Source organism: Prionailurus viverrinus, chromosome X (genome assembly GCF_022837055.1).
Source record: "Prionailurus viverrinus isolate Anna chromosome X, UM_Priviv_1.0, whole genome shotgun sequence".
Lineage (NCBI taxonomy): Eukaryota > Metazoa > Chordata > Mammalia > Carnivora > Felidae > Prionailurus > Prionailurus viverrinus.
Genome location: NC_062579.1, coordinates 109,165,595 through 109,180,893, shown reverse-complemented (window position 1 = coordinate 109,180,893; position 15,299 = coordinate 109,165,595). Strand labels below are relative to the sequence as shown.

Here is a 15,299-nt window from a genome sequence, read left to right as displayed (position 1 = left end):
AGGGCGCCTGGGTGGCTCAGTCAGTTAAGCGTCCAACTCTTGGTTTTGGCTCAGGTCATGATCCCACACAGTTCGTGAGTTCGAGCCCCATTGAGCTCCGTGCTGTCATTGTGAACCCTGCTTGGAACTTTCTCTCTCTCCCTTTCTCTCTGGCCCTCCTCCACTTGTTCATTCTCTCTCTCTCTCTCTCTCTCTCTCTCTCTCTCTCTCTGTGTGTCTCTCTCTCTCTTTCTCTCTCAAAATAAATAAAAACTTTAAAAACAAAACACCAGCAAAGTGGACAAACTACAGACCCATGTCCTGAAGAGCAGGGATCCACTACCTGGTGCTGAAAACATAGTCAGGAAGTCCTGGCTAATTGAAAAAGGTACAAGAATTGCTCACAACAATTTGAAAATAACTGAGTAAAATCTGTTGTCACAGAAAGGACAAAGTTCATTAATTTCCCATCTCCTGAAGGTAGAAGTTAATTGACTGTAAACAGGCCATTCAAGCTTAGAGATTTATTATTTACCTACTTCTTCTAAATAGTTTAGCATCTTTAAACAGAGTAACAAGGCAAAAAATTCAAGACTAAATTAAGTCATATAAATAGTGTCCTCCTGGATATTGGTTCAAATACACTCGATTCCCAAAATATGGGTACTACCCTGAATCTATTGATGAAGTAACATTTTTTTAAATACCATCACCAACCAACAAGAGAGCAGAATGTCCAAGGTCAGAATAGCAGCTCTAATGCTGAAATTTATTTTGGACACATTGCACATTACAGGTTTCTTTTGTGAAATATGGCCATAGTAGAAAGCCTCCAAAAGCACAGGTTGTAATTGTGTTGCCATGGGAAGTTCTGGATTCTACAGCCATAGTTGGATGATCGAGAAATGCATTTCCAGCTGTTTGCTGACCATATCCACCGTGTGCCCCATATGTATCTTCGATTCAGTATGCCCAGATTAGACTCATTGCTTCTTCCCTACCTTGCCAAAAACAAAAAAAGCAAAGCAAACAAAAACTTAAAGCAAACTACTCTTCTCCTCCTCATTTTCTTATCTAAGAATGGTGTCCGTGTTCATCCAGTCACTCCCACCAGACACCTGCGAGCCATGCTTAACACCTCCCTCTCGCTGCCTGTATTCAGTCCATCATGTCCGATTGATTCTGCCTACAAAATAGATTAAGTTTGACCTGTTTCTCCATCAACATCAGCCAAGTTTATCATCATCTCTCAGTTCCTTTACTGCAAAAGCCTCCTAAGTGGTCTCTGTCATTCACTTCAAACCTTTCCTATTTATTCTCTGTGCAGCAACCAGACTGATTTTTCCCCCCAAAGACAAAAATCTGGCCATGTCACCCTGTTGCTTAAACTCCTTGATGGCTCCCCATTGCTCTTAGCGGGGGGGAAAAGAGCCAAATTATTCCAATGGCTTCTAAGGTCTTAAGGTCTTTGGGACAGAGTGTGTCTGAGTAGTACAGAATTCCATCGCTTCAAATCATATGACTCCATCAACTCAAATGATATTAAATGTTTGACCCGAGTACAATAAAAATTAGGTAATGACAAAACCTAGAAGGTATCCAAATAATCCATGATATCCAGGGATGCAGAACTATATCCCAGGTAAAATGCATGGGCTTAGGGCCACCAGTGACCTAGCAGGTCAAACTGAGGTAATTAGAGTTAATTAGCATGTTAAGCTGTGACTTAGGTAGAATCATCCATGAAGTAGCACCCAGTTCTCTAACTTTTGACGAAGATCCCTAATCTGTAACCATACTGTGGTCACAAGTCTTTGACCCTCTAACAATATTATGGCCACAAATCTTTGAGCAAACAAGTAGAGCCCATCAAAGATGGTGACTCAGCTCTCCTAGTTGGATAAGTGATTTTGCAAACTCAGGAGAGTTGCCAGATCGAATACAGGGTGCCCGGTTGAATTTCAGTTTCTAAAATGTTATTCGTTGTTCATCTGAAATTCAAACTTAACTAGGTATCTTATGTTTTATCAGCTACATCTGGCGACCCAGGTAGTAAAATCTAGCAGTAAGTATATGTAAGTATTGAAGCAAATCAAACGCTCAGTAAATAACTTATTTTAGGAATACATTTTGTTATTATGATAATCTGTGTATGTGCTTGTAATTTAAGGTACTGTATTTGAAACATTTGATAGAAGTGGACCTGTTAAAGATTCTAAAGTGGTAGCTTTAATTTGAAATGTTTAATTATCATTAAACTATTGAAAGGGTAAGATTTTGTTACGTGTATATACAAAACTCAAGAAAGCTTAGCAGAATGTGACTTATTACCATTATAATTGTGACTAATTAAATTTGTAAGCATTGTTATAGGACTTAGAAACATTTTGCTTATGAGGTATGTAAGATTACCCTGTCAAGCATTGGGAAGGTTTATGGGAATCGAATTTATTCAATTTCTAAATGTATTTAGGGTAGACATTTAAGGGAAAGTCTATTGAGAGTTACTCAGAGAACAAGTGAAGTGATTTTTTGAATTTTTGTACAGAAATACTAGATTTATGTCTAGAATGTTGAACTTAAAGGCTTAAAGACAAATTTGATTTTCAATTTAGAGCTCTGATTAGTGAACATTAATGTGATCACAACTGAATGCAGCTTCACCCTCACCACACCCCAGTCACGCTAGACTTTTTCCAGGCCTCTCTAGGCTGCTTCCCACCACAGGTGTTTGCCCCAAGTTGTTCCTTCTTCCTTGAGGCCATCTATACTCCCACCCCACTGGCCCCTGATTAACTCCTCTCCCTTCAGATCTCAGCCATAACTTCAGAACTCCCTAAGTAGGTCAAATCTCAGCACATGCTCGGCAGTATAGGGACTAAGAGGCTATTAGTGGTTATGGTTATTATTGCTGGATTTTTTACCTCTTCCTTTTCTTTCTTGGCACTTGTCTTAGTTATAATTAGGGTCACTTTGTTTATAAGCTCCACAAGGGCAAAGACTACATTTGTCTTTATTCATCATTTTATTCTAGGTGGATGGTGGCATCTGTAACATACCAGCCACTCAATAAACACGTGTGGAAACAAGAGGCAGAGGTCAGCAAAGACAGATTCCGTTCTTTTTCAGGAGGTGAACTTTGGGGCTGAAAACCTGCATAAGCACCTATGCTCACAGATCTCCCTTCCCTCCTTGCAAATCCAGGCTCTCTCCCCTCTGTGTAGACACAAGGGAAGTTTATATTTATACTTTTGAGGAAGTCAACTTAGGGACACCAGGCTGAAAACAAAGGACGTACATGAAAGTCTAAATGCCGAATGGCAAGGAGCCTCAGTAGTCCCCTTTCCCTGCTTGGCTCCCAAAATGCTGTTGGCCAAGTTCCTATCACCCAGGAAGAATGGAGCATTTCTCTCCAGAGTAAGAGAGAGAGATACTGACAGCTAGTCCCTTATTAATTGCCCTCCAAGGCTACCAATCAAAAACACTACTCATAAACAGAAGCTTATCGGTTTGTTTGTGCATGGCCGTTAAATACAATGGAGAGCAAATCTAAAGAAAGCCTCCAACATGAAAGAAAAAACCAAAATGAAACAACTCAGTGGAACTAGACAATCCATAAAGTAGAAAAACTTCAAAATATTTATAACTAGTTGTTTTAAGATTAGAAATGTCAAACCTATGAAAATATTAAATCGAGGATATTTTTCAAAAGAAAAACAATCATATTTAGAATAAGAAAGAGCTCTTGAAAATTTAAAGCATACTGGCCAAATTTTAAAATCCATTAGAGGTGGTAGGGGATAAAGTTGAGACTATTTCCCAAAAGTAGAGCTAAAGACAAAGAGAATAAAGTGATTAAATGTAAGAAAATCAAAGACTCAATTGAGGAGAACCCATGCCCAAATAAGAGAGGTTTCAGAAATAGAGAACAAGGAAAGCAAAGGGGTAGAATCAAAGAAATAAAACAAGAAGACTTCCTGAAACAGAAGGGTATGTTTGCATATTAAGAGGGCACACTCGTGCTCAGCACAAAGCATCATTACCAAGTGTTAAAGCAGAATAAAAGACTTTTTCAAGATTCAGGGTATTGCAAACACCTGTCGCCCAGGTTGGAGAACCTCAGTCTCTTCCCTCCTGTGTTTCTCGGTTACTCTCCCACTACTGCCACACTCACAACACTTTGGACACCACATGTGTGCGTTTTCCCCACACCACCAAGCAATTCTCCTATGTGGGCTGGGTGTCCTACAATTCAACCCAATTCTGATACTATCCACCCGAGATAGCGTCAGACCCTGCAGGTTAGTGGCTCAGTCCCCCAACACTGCCCTCCATCCCCTACTTCAGATGCCAGTTTCCAAGTCCAGGTTGTCACCTGTGCCTCTGGCTGCCTAGCTATAGATCAGAGGTCCCAACGACCAGGGGTTGAATTAACTTGCTACAGGGGTTCACAGAACTCAGAGAAACATTTTACTTACTAGATTACTGCTTTATTACAAAGGATATTAGAAGATATGAATCAACAGCCAAATGAAGACATACATTGGGCGAGGTCCTGAACAAAGGAGCTTCTGTCCCTGTGGAGGTTGGGGCCCCACTGGGCGGCACGTGGATGCATCCTGGTTCAGTAACCCAGAAACGCTACGGAACTGTCCTTTTGGGGTTTTAGGGAGGCTTCGTTACACAGTTGTGATTGATTAAATCATTGGCCGTAGGTGATTGACCTCAATCTTCACCCCCTTTCCCCTCCCCGGAGGTCAGGGGGTGGGACTGAAAATTCCAACCCAGGGTTTGCTGGGTTGGTTCCCCTGGCTACCAGCCCCCAAAGTTACATTACCTAGGGGCTCTTCCAAAAGCTACATCATTAACATGACAAAAGACACCTTTGTTGCTCTCATCACTTAGGAAATTACAAGGGTTCTAGGAGTTCCGTGCTTGGGACCAGACCAAATACACATTTCTTATTATACATCGCAATATCACACCTTTTTAGCAAGCTCTTTGCGGTTGGTCTGCACCAAAACAAAAAAGTAAGCCAAGAATGAATAAGGTGGAGCCCAGGAAACTGGGGATCGACAGAAGAAAGAAGGGAAGAAGATTCCCCCAGGCAATGGTGAAGGAGAGCCCCCAGGATGGCAGTTGTGGAACTGGCTTAGAGAGCAAGCAGTCCAGATTGGAGTGGGGAAGGTCAGGGTGAAGGACCGGAAGAGGTGGGGGGGAAGAGTGAAGGAAGGGAGGAAGGGATGGAAGAACACCTGATGTGTGTGATTGTAACAAGTGGTTTTTGCGGTCTAAGGAAATTGTAGGGAGCAGTATATAAATAAAACAAAGAAACAGCAAACAAGGGAATTGTTATTCTATGGAGAGTAAACTGGCAGCTATGTACAGTATTTACATAATCAAAATAATGTTTGCACAGATAATACTGATTTTTAATTCATTATTTTTTCAACGTTTATTTATTTTTGAGAAAGAGAGACCGAGTGTGAACAGGGGAGGGGCAGAGAGAGGGAGACTGTTTCCATTTAACAAATTTTACACATCATCCTTTAAGTTGCAACTTATGGAACAAATAAATCAAGTTCCATAAGTTGCAACTTAACGGATGATGTGTAAAATGTCAAAAACAAGTAATAACTGTAGAAGCATATTACTAAGCAATGTGGAAATATTCCATACTCCAGACCAAGAAAAAAGCTGAAAAAGGTTAATGTGGTTGCTTCTGGAGAACAGGACTGGAGTAAGGTTGAGGGTAGGGGACTCCTGTTGTTCTTGTCAAGACATGTAACACAATTTACCTTTTTAAACTGTGTGATCTGATTTCTAAAAAAAAAAAATTCATGGGGGCGTGTGGGTGGCTCAGTCAGTTGAGCCTGGGACTCTCGATTTTGGCTCAGGTGATGATCCCAGGGTCATGGGATCGAGCTCCACGTTGGGCTCTGTGCTGAGTATAGAGCCTGCTTAAAATTCTCTCTCTCCTTCCGCCCCTCTCCCCCACTTACTCTCTCTCTAATATTAAAAAAAAAAATTATGAAACAAACGGGAGCACCTAACATTGTACGCAACAACCTTTTACTATCGGATGAATGACGGACGTGTTTCCCACTGTAGCGAGTGAGCAGCACCCACATCGCCTGTTACCTCTACCACTGAAAGAACCACCTAATGACCTCGCTTAGGAACTTGAGTTCGAATTCTGACTGTCAGGCACCAGCTACAAGATTAGGACCTCAAAACAACTCTCTGAGCCTCCGTTTCCTCAGCTGTAAAATGCAGGTAATACTATCATTCTTAACAGGTTGTGAGGAAGGAAGGAGTTACTAGTGAAAGCAAAGGTAACAATGCGATGCTCTGCCATAAAGGACCTCAAAGGCTCCCATTACCTTTAAAATGGAGTCGGGCTCCTTTGGCGTTTCTGCCAGGCTCAGTCAGTAGAACAAAGAACTCTTGATCTCAGGGTCGTGGTCTCGAGCCCCACGTTGCCAGTGGAGCTTACTTAAAAAAATTTTTTTAGGGGTGCCTGGGTGGCGCAGTCGGTTAAGCGTCCGACTTCAGCCAGGTCACGATCTCGCGGCCCGTGAGTTCGAGCCCCGCGTCAGGCTCTGGGCTGATGGCTCAGAGCCTGGAGCCTGTTTCCGATTCTGTGTCTCCCTCTCTCTCTGCCCCTCCCCCGTTCATGCTCTGTCTCTCTCTGTCCCAAAAATAAATAAATGTTGAAAAAAAAAAAATTTAAAAAAAAAAATTTTTTTAAACATTTGTCATAAATAAATAAAATGAAGTCAGACTCCTTCAAAGAACTCCACAGTCTATACTCGGCCCTCTTTATTGTACCCCGCACCTCAATCCTACAGGCATCTTACAATCCAGCTTTATCAGACTGTGCCATTCCCCACGCGCTTTCACATGCCTACCTTTTTGCTCCCTAACCTTCCACCTGGAATGCCTCCTCTCACCTCCTGATTCTCCCCGCCCCCACCTCACTATATCCACCTGCAGCCGTCCTGTCCGTTCCTCATTGCCCAGCTCAAATCACACTTCCTTTTGCAGACTTCCCTAGATTTTACCAGTCACGTGCCATCTACCCATCCCCTATACTCCCACTGGGCTCTGTATTCCATTTTACCACAGTTCTCTGTACACACCTGCTGTTCCTTCCAGACCACTGCTTTTTAGAGTGTAGATCAGCATCACCTGGAGTTCTTGGTCGCAATTCAGACTCCGGGGGTCCACTTCAACCCTGTGGAATCAGAAGCTCTGCCATTGAGTGCCAAAAATCTGCATTTTCACAAGCTCTGCAGGCAATTCTTAGGCCTAATAAAGTTCTGGAACATTTGCCCAAGACTGAGACACCCCTCCAAAAGAATCACGCCTCACTCTTCTGTGGATTCGTTCTCCCTTCATATCTGTTGCCCATGATATAGGAATCCTTCAGTAAAGGCTTTAAACCTAATTTAATGTGGGCACCAGGGCATCTTGGAACGGAAGCCATGGCTGCAATTTTCAAGAGTTCCACAACACCTTCTACAGGTTCGCTTTCAGTGAATTTTACTTTGAAGACAAGGGAAAGCACTCAAAGATCTCAAGGATTTCAAAATGCATCATTCTCCTTTCTCTCCACATTTCCAAATCCACTCTTGAGTTTCCAGAAATGTATAATAAAAGGTATAGCTTTTAATAACTACTACACTAGAAAAAGAACTGTCTGTAGCAGTTCTTAATCAGAGTGAGAATAATGTTCTTACGCTTCATCCCTGCAGCTTTTAATATCTGTACACTATATTTAATCATCTGGGCCCCTTAATTTACTGACATTTAAATGATCTCAAATTAGATTTCCCGGAGCACTGTTCCAAATAAGTAACTTTTTAAGATAATGCAGGGTCTTATTAGTTGCGAATCGTGCCACGGGTTGCCAAACTGGTTGCATTTTCTACACCTTCCTGGAAAATTACCCGTTTCTATGTAAAGAATGTTGTCAGTGTGGTCAGAGTGTGTAAGTACGTAACCATCTGAGTTTCTACATTTTAGCCAGAATAACATGAAAAAAGTATAACAATAGATAAGAGGCTTCTTTCTCATCCTTTGTGCAAAGCAGGTTCAACCTTTAAACACTTTAAATTATAATATTTTTCTATCCCTACTGTATTACTTGCACGTGTGTCATTGCATTTGGTCCTCAAAACATCCTGCGAAGCTTCATAGAGTTGCTATTATTTATTCAGCTTTACAGATGAAGAAAACGGTTTTCAGGGAAGTCGTGCAATTTCGCCCAAAGCATACCATTAGAGCTTAAACCCAAATCTTCTGACAGTAAAAAGCATGTTCATTTGACTGTATCAGAGTTTCTGAAACCTTTTGGACTGCCACAGTTAGGACATATATCCCTAAGCTCTAACTACTCACTTCTCCTCACCGCTCAAGACACCACTGATTATGTAACTGACAAGCTGTAGCCACTCCAGCTCCCTACACGTGCCTTTAAGAGATGGTGAGATCACACAGTACAGGCAGCCTCTACTTCATACACATACAAAGCCAGGACTTCCTAGACTCCCAATTGGAAATGGATGGCAGAGTACAAGTGCCCTCTTTGTGACATGCGAAGCCTCCAGCCTTATCGCCGTCCCTAGCATACACGAGGCCTGGCCTGCGTAGGAGTTACCTCCAGTGGCGATGGTGCTCAATTATTTAAGGAATGCACTAGAGATTACACGTTCCCTCAAAACTTGGGGATTTGGCTGAATTGAAAGCTCATCGGGATTGAATGCATTAACTACTCAAAAAGAAGCCCCGTGTCACCCTATATTACTCCAAGCACAGTGACCAGAACCAAGGACATAGTAGTCACAAGCCAAGTACAAAGACTTCAAGAAAACCACCTGGAGGTCGTGACGTGTATCTCCTGGAGAACATAGGAGCTGGTTCCTCCTGTCACCTGGAAGTCTAAAGATGAAAGACAGGGTAGCGTGGGCTCTAGGGGGATCTGCTGGCATGGCCAGAGTTTAATGGGAAAAGGTGTTTTCCACAGTGAACAAGAAACACTGGGGAAGGTCGATGGGTGTGAGCCACCCTGAAACAACCCAACCCAAGAGATCTGGCTACCAAGGCAGGGGTATCTCCAAAGAAAATGAGCATTGGGTGTACTGCCAGAAGCAGAAGGAGAGTGGTGGGAGGAGTCAAAAGTAGTCAATTCTGAGGATGTGTCACCCAGGTAAAGATGGTGCAGTGCAATGTCACCGTGGCGGGTAACTCCAGAGAGTCCTTAAAAGCACTTCACAAGCAAAAGAGGCAGCACTGGGAGCGTGCACCAGACCCAGAGCATGCCAATGCCAGATTCCCACTGCACCACTCAAGTAGGATCTCATCCATTTCCTTCCATCCATCAGATCTAGAGGCCCAAGTGAAGCCAGAAACAGCATCATGGGTGGAAGAGTAGGAGAGCAAGAGCTGAAAGGCATGGAAGAAAGACTGTGCCCGTTTGGTGGACTCCATGACATGCTGCCCATCTCCTCATGCGGGAATGCAGGACCCACCCCCTTACCCCTGCAGTGCCGCCACTTGACAGCCCTCAGCTCTCAGCCCCTTTAGGAGAGGGCCTCAGCTGAAAAAAAGCCACCTTGCCTCAGGTCACGTGCTCTTTCAAGGGTGGCCCTCGTGCCATGGCTGATCAAGGCAGGGTATAAAGGCCTGGTGCCCTCACCCAACTCAGGACAACTCTGAAGGGTCATCTCCGCTTCATAGCTCCCCAGAACGTTGGCCAAAACCACTACAATGCATTGCAGCTCAACTTTTTCCCCTACCCAATCCTGCATCTCTCCCCTCCTTTCCTATCCACAGGTGCTGATCCCAAGAGCACCCTCGCAGACTCTGCTTCCCAGGAACACAACCTGCGACAGCTCCAACTTCGCTATTTGGAAGCTTCTGAGGCCAGAGAGCAGCTTCAAATTGAAAGAGACTCAAGTTCTGATTTTTATCCGACTGAGCTTTTTAATCCCTAAGATTGAGATTGTTCATTAAAAACTATACATGACTGAAAAAGTGATGGAATCTGCCAGAGATTCTGTACAAGAGCAAGAAGGGAGAACTTATGGAATGGATTTGAAAGTCACTCGTGACAGGGGCGCCCGGGTGGCTCAGTCAGTTGAGCCACCGATTCTTGATTTCGGCTCAAGTCATGATCCCAGGGTCTTGGGATCAAGCCCCTGCTTAATATTCTCTCTCTCTCCCTCTGCCCCTCTCCCCTGCCTGTATGTTCTCTCTCTCTCTCTCTCCCTCTCTGAAAAATAAATTAAGAAGAAAGAAAGTCACTTGTGACAAATTAATTTCATAATTTCACCCCACTGAGTCCAGCCTGGTTAATAAGCTAGTTATATAAATCTCATACCACAGTTTTCCTGGTGTCAGAGCTTCGTTCTCCCCTAGTATCCAGTTTGGGACGTGATTGCTGTTACCTCTAAATCTGTCTGTCTCCTAGGAGGCCATACAGTGATTCCAGTGATGCTTCCAGAACTCCAAATGTGTTTGCCACTCATTTGGATGAACTTTCACAGGGTTTGTTGGTTAGTTCATTTGTTTCTCCTCAATGGTGGGAACTCTTTATTCTGTGAACCCATTTTTGATTTGGGGGTATATGTAAAAGTGACCCAACCAAACCACTGAATCAGGTAGGTAATAATGTCCTCAGCCCAAGATATTTTTTATTATATTTTTTTAAATTTTTTTAATGTTTATTTTTGAAGGAGAGACAGAGTGCGAGTGGGGGAGGGGCAGAGAGCACGAGACACAGAATCTGAAGCAGGCTCCAGGCTCTGAGCTGTCAGCACAGAGCTTGATGTGGGGCTCAAACTCACAAACCACAAGATCATGACCTGAGCCACAGTTGGACGCTTAACCGACTGAGGCACCCAGGCACCCCTATTTTAAAGTAAAGTTATAAGAAAAATGTCTTCATTCAGCTGGATGACTGCCTCTACAAGCAAAAAGAATTCTGCACATATTTTGAGCAATGGCAGGATCTTTAGGATGAAGTGAATATTTGTGTATGTCTAAGTTCTGCTATGTTTATTTTCTGGGCGTCATGTATCTTGAATTGTCGATTGCACTACTATTTGTAGATAACTCATGAAGGCTCTGAAGATGAGAGGGGATCCCCTGGTGCTGGGTACTGGCAGTGATGCCAGAAGAATAGCAAAGTATTCAAGGCAAAGAGCCTCACACCAGGTTCTATATCAGGTAGCCTCTGTTAGTTATGAAATTGCCAAAACCAGACATTCGGAAAACTGTTATACTTATGCTATTGGAACACATAAAATATCACCCCGTTCCCACCCCCATCACATATACTTGTATTTCAAAATACAGAAAAACTTCATAGAAAGCACAAGTGACATTTGATTCACTAATTAACAAAATGGGATTTAGGCTGGAAATCATTTTTAGCAAGCGTAGAGCATAAGCCTCAGCAAACCAGCCGCCTTGTGCTCTGAGGGCCAGAAGGAGCGGGAAGAATTTGATGAGCTGACAGCTGGTTGCTTTCACCAGTCTTTCCCATGGAGGACCTAGAAGATCTAAACACGATCCATCTTATTATGGCCTTCAAATATCAGCCCAATATATACACAAGTTAAAAACATATACAAGCGTGCACCTCTACCCTGACTACATAAAGTTTACGTTAGGGTGGATCCAATAGCTGAGATCGAGGGTATGCATCTACTAGAAAAAGAAAATAGGCATGGGGGAAAGAAGACAGTACAAATTTTTAATATCTCAGTCTTAGTTTGGAGCTTGGGGTATGAAAACTCTGACATCACAATAAGAAAAATCAATACAGAGGCAGCAAGATAGACACAGGATTCTGGAACAAGTGCAGAAAAGGACAGTCGGTTCAGCAACAAACAGAAGAAGCTACTGAAGCAGCTGAAATTTGCAGCATGCCTGGAAAAAAAGGTGGATATGAGCAAAGTAAATTTGGAGGTTATAAAGCCTTGGGTAACAAAACGAGTAATAGAAATCCGTGGGTTTGAGGATGATGTTGTGATTGAGTTTATATTCAATGATCTGGAAGTGAAGAATCCAGTCTCAAAAATAATGCAAATCAACCTGACTGGGCTTTTGAATGGAAAAAATGCCAGAGAATTTATGGGAGAACTGTGGCCCCAGCTCTTAAGTGCACAAGAAAACATTGCTGGAATCCCTTCTGCTTCTCTAGAACTGAAGAAAGAAGAAATAAGACAGAGACAAATTAAAGAAGAAAAGTTGGCATCTTTGAAAAAGCAAGATGAATACAAGGATAAGAGGGATAAGGAAGAAAAAGAAAGCAGCAGAGAAAAAAGGGAGAGGTCTGGAAGCCCAAGAAGATGCAAATTCAGGTCTCCTTCCCCTAGAATATGAGTTTCCCCTGTCAGGAGAGAGAGAAAGTGCAGTTATTCTCAGTGTGCCCACCACAGAACCAAGAGCCAGAGTCCTTCCCCTGCTCCAGAAAAGAAGGAAAAAACTCCAGAGCTCCCAGAACCATCAGTGAAAGTAAAAGGACCTTCAGTACAAGAGGCCATTTCTACCAGTAACATCCTGAAAGTTCCCAAACCTGAACCTGTACCAGAGTCTAAAGAATCTTCTCTGGAGAAAAACTCCAAAAAAGAAAGAGAAGGAGAAACCTGACCAAGATCTCAGTCACATTCAAAATCAAGATCCCAGACACCGCCTGCTCTCCTTCTCATACTCAACCTAGACGGTGTCATAGATCCCGATCAGGATCAAACTCACCTCGAAGGTGGCCATCTCCTCGAAGAAGAACTCCACCAAGAGGAATGCCGCCTCCACCCAGGTATAGGAGGAGTAGATCTCCAGTGAGGCGAAGGCGTTCGTTCATCAGCGTCCTTGTCTGGAAGTAGTTCATCATACTCTTCATCTGGTTTCTGGTCACCGCCAAAGAATCCTCCTGAGAGGACATCCAGCCCCCCTCAAAAAGTGGTAGGCTATCTCCTTCAGCAAGTCCTCTGAGGTGAAGGCATAGGCCATCACCTCCAGCAACTCCACCGCCTAAAACTCATCATTCCCAAACACCTCAGCAGTCAAACCGTACAAGAAAAAGTCCTGGTTCTGTCTCTCCAGGGAGAACTTCAGCGACAAAACACAAAGGTACCAAGAAAAAAGACTCCCCTTCAGCAGCACCTAAGCCTAGAAAAGTAGAGTTACCTGAATTGGAAGAAAATAAATGTGGCAAAATAGCTGTAGCAGATTCTGTGCAGCAGAAACATCAGTACAGATGACAGAACCAGCAGTATTCATCTGATTCTCGTTCCTCTTCTTCCTCAGAAGATGAGTGACCCAAGAGGGCCCATGTGAAGAATAGTGAGGTAGGCAGGTGGTGGAGACATTCCCCTTCTGGGAGTACCTCTCCATCACCTTGAAAGCACCAGAAAGAGACTTCTCCTCGTGGTAGATGGAGGGGGAGCCCCTTCCCACCATCCACCAGAAGGCTCCGTTCTCCTTCTCCTGCCCCTCCTCTTCATAGGCGCAGGTCTCCCATGCTGCCACCTCGATGAAGGACTCCTTTTCTCCACCCCCCCTCCCACCATCAGCACTCACCTTCCCCAAGAAGATACTCTCCTCCAGTACAGCAGAGATACTCTCCTTCTCTGCCTCCAAAGGGAAAAATGGCTTCTCCCCCTCCCCTCCTAAATGCAGGAAATTGCCATCTTCACCACCAAACTGTCAGGTCTCCCATTCTCCACCTCCCGAAGAAGCTCCCCAGTCACCAAGAGACATTCGCCTTCATTATCATAAAAGCATAGGAAAGTGTCTTCCCTGAGCTAATCTACCTCGGAGCCCCAGTCACCACAACCAAACAAACGGCATTCGTCCTCACCATGGCCTCGAGCTCCTCAGGCTTCCTCAAGTCCTCCACCCATTCAAAGAGGAGCATCATCATCAGCCCAAAGAAGGCAGTCCCCGTCTCCACATATGAGGCCCATTAGGAGCGTCTCCAGAACTCTGAAAAACCAAAAAGACAAAAAAGGCTCCCTCACCAAGCCCTCAGTCTGTAAGGAAGGTCTCACCCTCCTGATTTGTCTCAAGATCTCCTGAGCCAGCAGTTAAAAAACCCCAGCACCTCAGTCTCCTGTCCAGTCTGTCACCCTCTACCAACTGGTCACCAGCAGTACCGGTCAAAAAGGCTAAAAGGCCAACACCAAGCCCATCTCTGGCGAGGAACTCGGACCCCAAAGGAGGTGGAAAGAAAAAGAAGAAAAAGAGGGACAAGAAACACAAGAAGGATAAACACAAGAAGCACAAAACACCGGAAGGAAAAGGCCGTGGCCTCAGCCACTGCAGCTGCGGCTGCTGTAACCCCTGCAGCCATTGCTGCTCCCACAACCACAACAGCACAGCAGGAATCAGAGGCAGAGCCTGAGCCTAAGAAGGAGACCAAAAGTGAGCCCAAAGACAACCTCGACGACTTAGAAAACCACCTGCGCGAAAAGGTGCTAGGTCGATGCGGAAGGCTCAAGTGTCCCCACAGTCTTAGGTGGGAATGTGTGTCACGATGTACATTTTATTCGGTTTGTATGCAATTCAATTTCAAAATTGCTAGAGTGTGTTTGAGCTTTAAACTATATAACATTTGTTGTAATAATTGCTAGATTGAAGTTCACTGTATAAAAAAAGGGCACGGATTTACACTGTGAAAAGTGTCCACAGTGTGTTAGTGACATTCTTTCGTTGACAGCTGACATAAATTCATTTACAGTGAAATATTTTAGCCAAAAAAAATCCCCTTTTTTAAAAATGGGGTTTAAATATTGTTGGCATTCTTATGGTTAAAGGCCTTGGCTATTCCCAGAGGTTTTTTGTTTCTTTTCATTTTTTTTCTTTATTTTTTCTTATTTGAATCTTAGCACCCATTTAAGTTATAATGCCTCCAACCTTATATGGTTTGCAAGCTAGCCCAGACCACTGTTGAACTACCACAGAAGTATAAACGACTATTTTAATGCCACAATCTTTCCTGTTGCCTGTGGAGTCCCTGGTGAAATGAATCCGGATTTGAGCTCTAGGATGAGACAGAAAATGAAAGCATGTTGTTTGCCAGGACACTGTGGGTTTATATGGATGTGTTACAAGTTGGTTTGGAACACTGCAATTTCATTCTATTCTGTTGTGGGTTTTTTTTGTCAAGGCAATTAACTAGTTCCAGGAAGGATCCTTCAGTTATATAAAAGTTTGTTTTATGAAATGTCACAGCTCCATTCATAATTTTGTCTTGGTCTTCCAACTGGTATATACAACTTTCAGAGCTCTCATACTTGGAAGGCTGGAAG

At 43.5% G+C, this 15,299-nt stretch overlaps 1 pseudogene; it reads left to right on the top strand.

Annotated features, from left to right (window-relative positions):
- Positions 1–11,919: 11,919 nt before the first annotated feature.
- LOC125157425 (serine/arginine repetitive matrix protein 1-like) lies at positions 11,920–14,506 on the top strand (annotated as a pseudogene).
- The last annotated feature ends 793 nt before the right edge of the window (positions 14,507–15,299 follow it).